Genomic DNA, 6,099 nt, shown 5'->3' with positions numbered 1-6,099 from the left:
AGCCACACTCTCTTCCATGATTAGGATAAATCATTGGAATGACATTCCTCGGATCGATGTTATGCGCCTGGATAGGCCCGCTCATGTTTTCACAGTAGAAGCAATCATCGACGACAAACCGTGGTATCACGGCATCAAGAACTTCCTTCAAAAGTAAGAGTACCCTCTTGGGGCGTCAAAGAAAGATAGGAAGACTTTGAGAAGGTTAGCTTGTAGATTCTTCCTGAATGAAGATGTTCTGTACAAGAGAAACTTCGACATGGTTCTGCTCAGATGCGTTGACAGAAAAGAAGCAGAAGTACTCATGAGAGAAATACATGAAGGTTCCTTTGGTACTCACACCAATGGACTACCATGACAAGGAAAATACTGAGAGCAGGATATTATTGGCTGACGATGGAGTCAGATTGCTACCAGTATGCAAAGAGGTGTCACAAATGTCAGATTTACGCCGATAGAATTCATGTGCCACCATCTCTTCTCAACATACTCTCTTCCCCTTGGCCTTTCTCCATGTGGGGAATCGACATGATTGGAATGATCGAGCCAAAAGCGTCCAACGGACATCGCTTCATCTCGGTAGCTATAGACTATTTTACCAAATGGGTTGAAGCAGCTTCATATGCAAACGTTACAAGACAAGTTGTCGTCAGGTTTATCAAGAATCACATCATCTGTCGCTACGACATTCCTAGCAAGATAATCACTGACAATGGGTCAAATTTGAATAACAAAATGATGAAGGAGCTTTGTGAAGAATTCAGGATTGAACATCACAACTCATCTCCTTACAGACCAAAGATGAATGGAGCTGTAGAAGCAGCTAACAAAAACATCAAGAAAATCATTCAGAAGATGGTCATTACTTACAAAGATTGGCATGAAATGCTCCCGTATGCTCTTCATGGTTACCGTACATCAGTACGTACGTCGACTGGAGCAACTCCTTTCTCCCTTGTATATGGCATGGAGGCAGTCCTACCTATAGAGGTTGAGATTCCATCAATGAGAGTCTTGATGGAGGCAAAATTAACAGAAGCCGAGTGGTGTCAAAGAAGATTCGATGAATTGAACTTAATCGAAGAAAAGCGCATGACAGCTTTATGCCACGGTCAGCTATATCAACAAAGAATGAAGAAAGCTTTCGACAAAAGGGTGCGACCTCGCACAATCAAAGAAGGCGACCTTGTACTCAAAAAGATTCAATCTTTTCTCACAGATTCAAGAGGGAAATGGACTCCCAATTATGACGGCCCCTACGTGGTCAAGAGAGCTTTCTCAGGAGGAGCCTTAATACTCACGACTATGGATGGAGAAGAATTCACCCGTCCTGTGAACGTCGACGCAGTCAAGAAATACTTCGCCTAAATAAACAAAAGAACAGCTCGCTAAGTTGAAAACTCGCAAAGAGCGGCTTAGGCAAAAAAGAGCGTCTCGGTGAATCGAAAACCCGAAAGGGCGATTCAGGCAAGAGTTAGAGACATAAAAAAATAAATAATCGATCCCGGTAGACTTAAAACCCGAAAGGGGTAGTTTACGCAAAAGTTAGGGATATATGGCAAGTAACTGTGTTTAGGACAAACTTGATCATTCAAAAATCCATAGCGGAGTATTCATCAGCAGTAGGTCATCTTCTACGAAGCACGAATGCAGCGCAACTCGGAGTGGAAGGGAAAGATAACGGTCGTCACGTTTCATCGTAGCCCTTTTCCCGAAAAATTACCAATATCCAACTTTGTAAATACTCCATGGAATCAAGCATTTGGCTGATTACCATTCCATATATAATAATTTGAGCCTTGTGCTTTCTTTGCAAATCGAGTCTTATTCAGTTTCTTGAAATGCATTTTAAGTTTAAACAGTCATTTTCTTGAAACAAATGTTTTCATAAAATAAAATGAATTTACTTGCAAAAATAAAGGTGAAATTTCTTTCGGAGGATTACAAACAATAGGAAGAATACAAACAGTTGCTCCGAGAACGGTCGAGACTCCGGGAACCAAGATTTCCCCATGAGGTCGCTTTGCGAACATCTCCCGATGACGGATCTTCACTTCAATTCATATTACTCACTTCGGACAGCGGACAACTGATAACCAGGTATCCCCAACAGAGTTCGAACTACAAGAAGAGAACATCTTCTGATCAACAAGATTCAAGTCGTATCATAGGATTTTACATCCGCGACAATTCTATTCACTTTCACTTTACATTTCATATTTGTCATAATATTCATGCATACATTATAACTGCATAGTCGAGTCAGGCTTTGATCATGTCAATGCCCGAGTCATTAAAACATATACTCAAGATTCCCCTGCAAAGTTGTGAAAGGGTTTTTCTTCTTCGCAAAGAAGGTTCATACATCCAAATTCCCCAAGTAAGTCAACAAATGGCAATCTCCTCCAAAGAGATAGTTTGTTCACTTTTGGAATTCCCCAACTGAGAATCTCCTGCAGAGCGACGCTCGACAATCTTCTTCAAATAAGATAGTTTGTTTCGCATTTTAGAATTCCCCACAGGGTCAATGAGCGATTCTCTTCTCCAAGAAGTGTGGATTCCCCGACATAATCGATAAGTGGTAGTTTTTCCTCCTGGAAAACAGTTTGGTATTTCCCCAGCAGGGTCAAGAGATGCCACTCTTCGTCAAAGGAAACAGTTTGGTATTTCCCCAGCAGGGTCAAGAGATGCCACTTATTCGTCAAGGAAAATAATTTGGGAATCTCCCCAGCAGATCGACAAATGATCCCCAGCGAAGTCAGTGAATGGCAGTCTCTTTCGGCAAAAGACAGTTCACTCACTTTTTCGGACAAAAATAAAGAATGGCAGCCTTCTTCATGAAGACAGTTCGTTTTGCTTAAAGATGCCTCAACAAAGTCAGCAAATGGCAGTCTCTTTCAGCAGAAGACAGTTTGCTCACTTTCTTTCACGACAGGGTCAACAAATGGCAGTCTCTCCTAATAGAAGACAGTTTGTTCGCCTAGCAATTGACAAATGGCAGTCTTTCCCCAAGGAAAGACAGTTTGTCTGTTGAACATTCAAGAAATCAACGAATGGCAGTTTCTTTAAACAGTTTGTCTGTTTCTGGGATATTTCATCCCCTTCAGAGTTGACAAATGGCAGTTTTCCTCCTAGGAAAACAGTTTGTTAATTCCCCTCAGAGTCGACAAATGGCAGTTTTTCCTCTTAAGAAAAACAGTTTGTTGACTCCCCGGCATGAGTCGACAAATGGCAGTTTTTCCTCTTAGGAAAACAGTTTGTTGATTCCTTGGCATAAGTCGGTGAATGTTGGTTTTCACCCCGAAAATAGTTCGTCTGCTTTCAAGCAAAGTCATTAGCCCCTCAAAAGATCATGAGGCCATATGACATTCTTTCAAAGACGTCAAGTCAAAAGGAAAGATGGTGAAGTTTCTTTACTACCATCAAATGGCGTCTCATCTCCAAGTGCTGATGAGAAGTTTGATGAGGAAACAAACCTTTGAAGTTTCTCTACTACCATCAAATGGCGTCTCATCTCCGAGTGCTGATGAGAAGTTTGATGAGGAAACAAACCTTTGGAAAATTTTCTCTTTATCTGAGATATTGTCCAAACACGACTGAGACCAGTTTCGAGATATGGACATCCGAAACGAGGGGAGGTTGTTTGCCTTTTTCTAAGTGTCAACACTTAGTTAAAGAAGATGGATTGAGCATTCTACACTGCCATCCATTCACCAGAGTCCACATCAAGTATTTCTACAGGAGTTTGTCTCCTTATCCCCCACCGAGTGCGACAACGGGATCAAGTTATGAAAGGATTTTATCAATTACAACATCTCAGGAGCGCCCAAAATTCGGGCATTCTTTGATATTTAAGTCTCTTTCACGCAGGAGAGATCGAGATATCAATCTCTCTCCCTCCAGATAAAAGAAACTTAAATAGGGGCATCTGTCATACCCTAATTTTTGACCCCCCCTGAGATGACATATCTTCAGGATTTTCATCAGGTCAAAGCAAGTACCCAGAACAGTCACTTCTTCATCTGGCATTTCATCGAGGATGTTCAAAGACAAGAAAACTCAGGCAAAGGATCAATCAGTAGAAGGATTAGTCTCTAACATAATCATAGGACTCAAGAGCTTCATTTTCTCACCCATGATTGGTTAGACACCCAGTCCTCTGAATACAGATTTACTCAGGTCACCAGATTAGGGTTTTTAAGCCTATCAAGGACTAAAATCAGGGATCACCTTTGGGAAACCCTAAAAAGCCCCAGGGGATCATTCAAAGACATCAATCATCTTCAAATAGCTCATATAACAATATCCACTGGACATTACACCCCAATTCAAAGTCTACAGTCATCATTTTCATCTGGTCGACAATTAGGGTTTTGTAACCTAAATCACCATGATAGTTGACTTTTAATCAGGGCATGGATCCAAAACTCAAGACATGATTCAAGAACCTCTACTACCTCAATATAACCCATTTACATCACTCATTTGAGGAGAAGATCTTGATTCTACACAAAAGTCCAAATCTCACTTTATCTGGAAAAAGTCAACTGTATGGGATCACCTTTGACTCTTAATATTTTTGGTCAAACCATGACTTTCAAGGATCAATATCATCAATATATGGATATTAAAGTCATTTGACCAAAGAAATTCAAGAAGAATCTTCAAGGAGCAAAAAGTCGGGAATTAGGGTTTTTGAGGGCATTGTGGGAACTCAAAATTTCACCTACACAACTCAAAAAACTTCCAACATGAAAGTTGTAGATCTTGAAAAATAAAACAACATCTTACAATGGAACTTTTTTCAAAAGATCAATCATTTAAGAGTTTTGGAAATTTTGAAGTTTTAGGTCATAAACACTTAGAAATTTTTTGAAGTGTTTTAACCTAGTTTTCTTCCAACTTTGGCCTCATTTTTAACAAATTTGCCAAAGGATTCTGAAGAAACTCCAAACTAATGATTTGAAGTAGATGTTTAGGGCTTTCCAAATTGTGTTCAACCTTCTCCAAATTCATTTTGAGCTAGGAGTTATGCTTGTTCAAAGTTGGCCTCATGAAGTGAAATTATAGGTCATGCATCATTTTTGGACTTTGCAATTTTGTGCACATGACCTCAATTATGGATGCTACACGACCCATAACACATCTGAAAACATGCCATGCATTCATTTTCACCATGCCATGATAATTGAAGAAGATTCCTAAAACAAGAACATGTGATTATGTAATGATTACATTTGAGAATTTATGGCAAATTGATGAATCACCCAAGGAATCTTCTCATCAACCAATTAGAGCTCACTTTGTATATGAAATGTTCCCTAAGATCAGATAGAATCAAAGGATAGGGAGCTGGCTCGAAAATGCAATGATCACACTTGGATATTCTTTGAAATTTCTTCATGGCTAAGAAACCAAATTCACTTCACTAAGCAAGCTCACTCTCTCAAACAGTACTGAATCATTTGCCTATAAATAGGAGAGCATACCTCAGTAGAAAAACACACCAAAGCAACCATATTCCTTGCTTTCTCTTTCTCTTCTCATGCTTATTGTTTTTCAAAGTTCTTTGGCAAGAAGAATCGTTTTCTTCAAACCAGAGCTTATCTTTGGAAAGTAAGCATTCTATCATCTCAAAGGGGATCATTTGAGGTGATCCAAGCACCTGGATCACTTCTGTAAGTGGAGGAACGCCATTGTTGCTCTCACTTTGGAGCTGTTGCAGTTGGAGGTCCACAGAGCAATTCAGAAGGCTCCAAGCAAGGTTAAGCATCCAGGCACGATCCATAGGAGGTAGTGGAGCTATCCAGATGGTCGCAGCTCATCTATAACTGCAGATTCATCATCCTCCATGTTCACTTGAAGCTCAAATCGAGGGAGGTCCATAGAGCAATTCAGGTGAATTGAAGTTACAATAAGCATTCAGTTAGCATCACTGAGTCCCAGGGAAGCTTTTGGGATCATTCATACAAGCTCAGGTGCTCTCTACCATCCTCACGACCTCCATTTTCAGAGGTAAGTTTCTGAACTCCACCTCTTTAATTTAAGCACTCTTTGTGATAAAGCTCGATTCTATCTTGTTCAGCATCATCAGAGGAT

Source organism: Vicia villosa, unplaced genomic scaffold, assembly GCF_029867415.1.
Source record: "Vicia villosa cultivar HV-30 ecotype Madison, WI unplaced genomic scaffold, Vvil1.0 ctg.002678F_1_1, whole genome shotgun sequence".
NCBI classification, from domain to species: domain Eukaryota; kingdom Viridiplantae; phylum Streptophyta; class Magnoliopsida; order Fabales; family Fabaceae; genus Vicia; species Vicia villosa.
The sequence above is the reverse complement of the archived record's forward strand: the minus strand, read 5'-3'. Positions refer to the sequence as shown.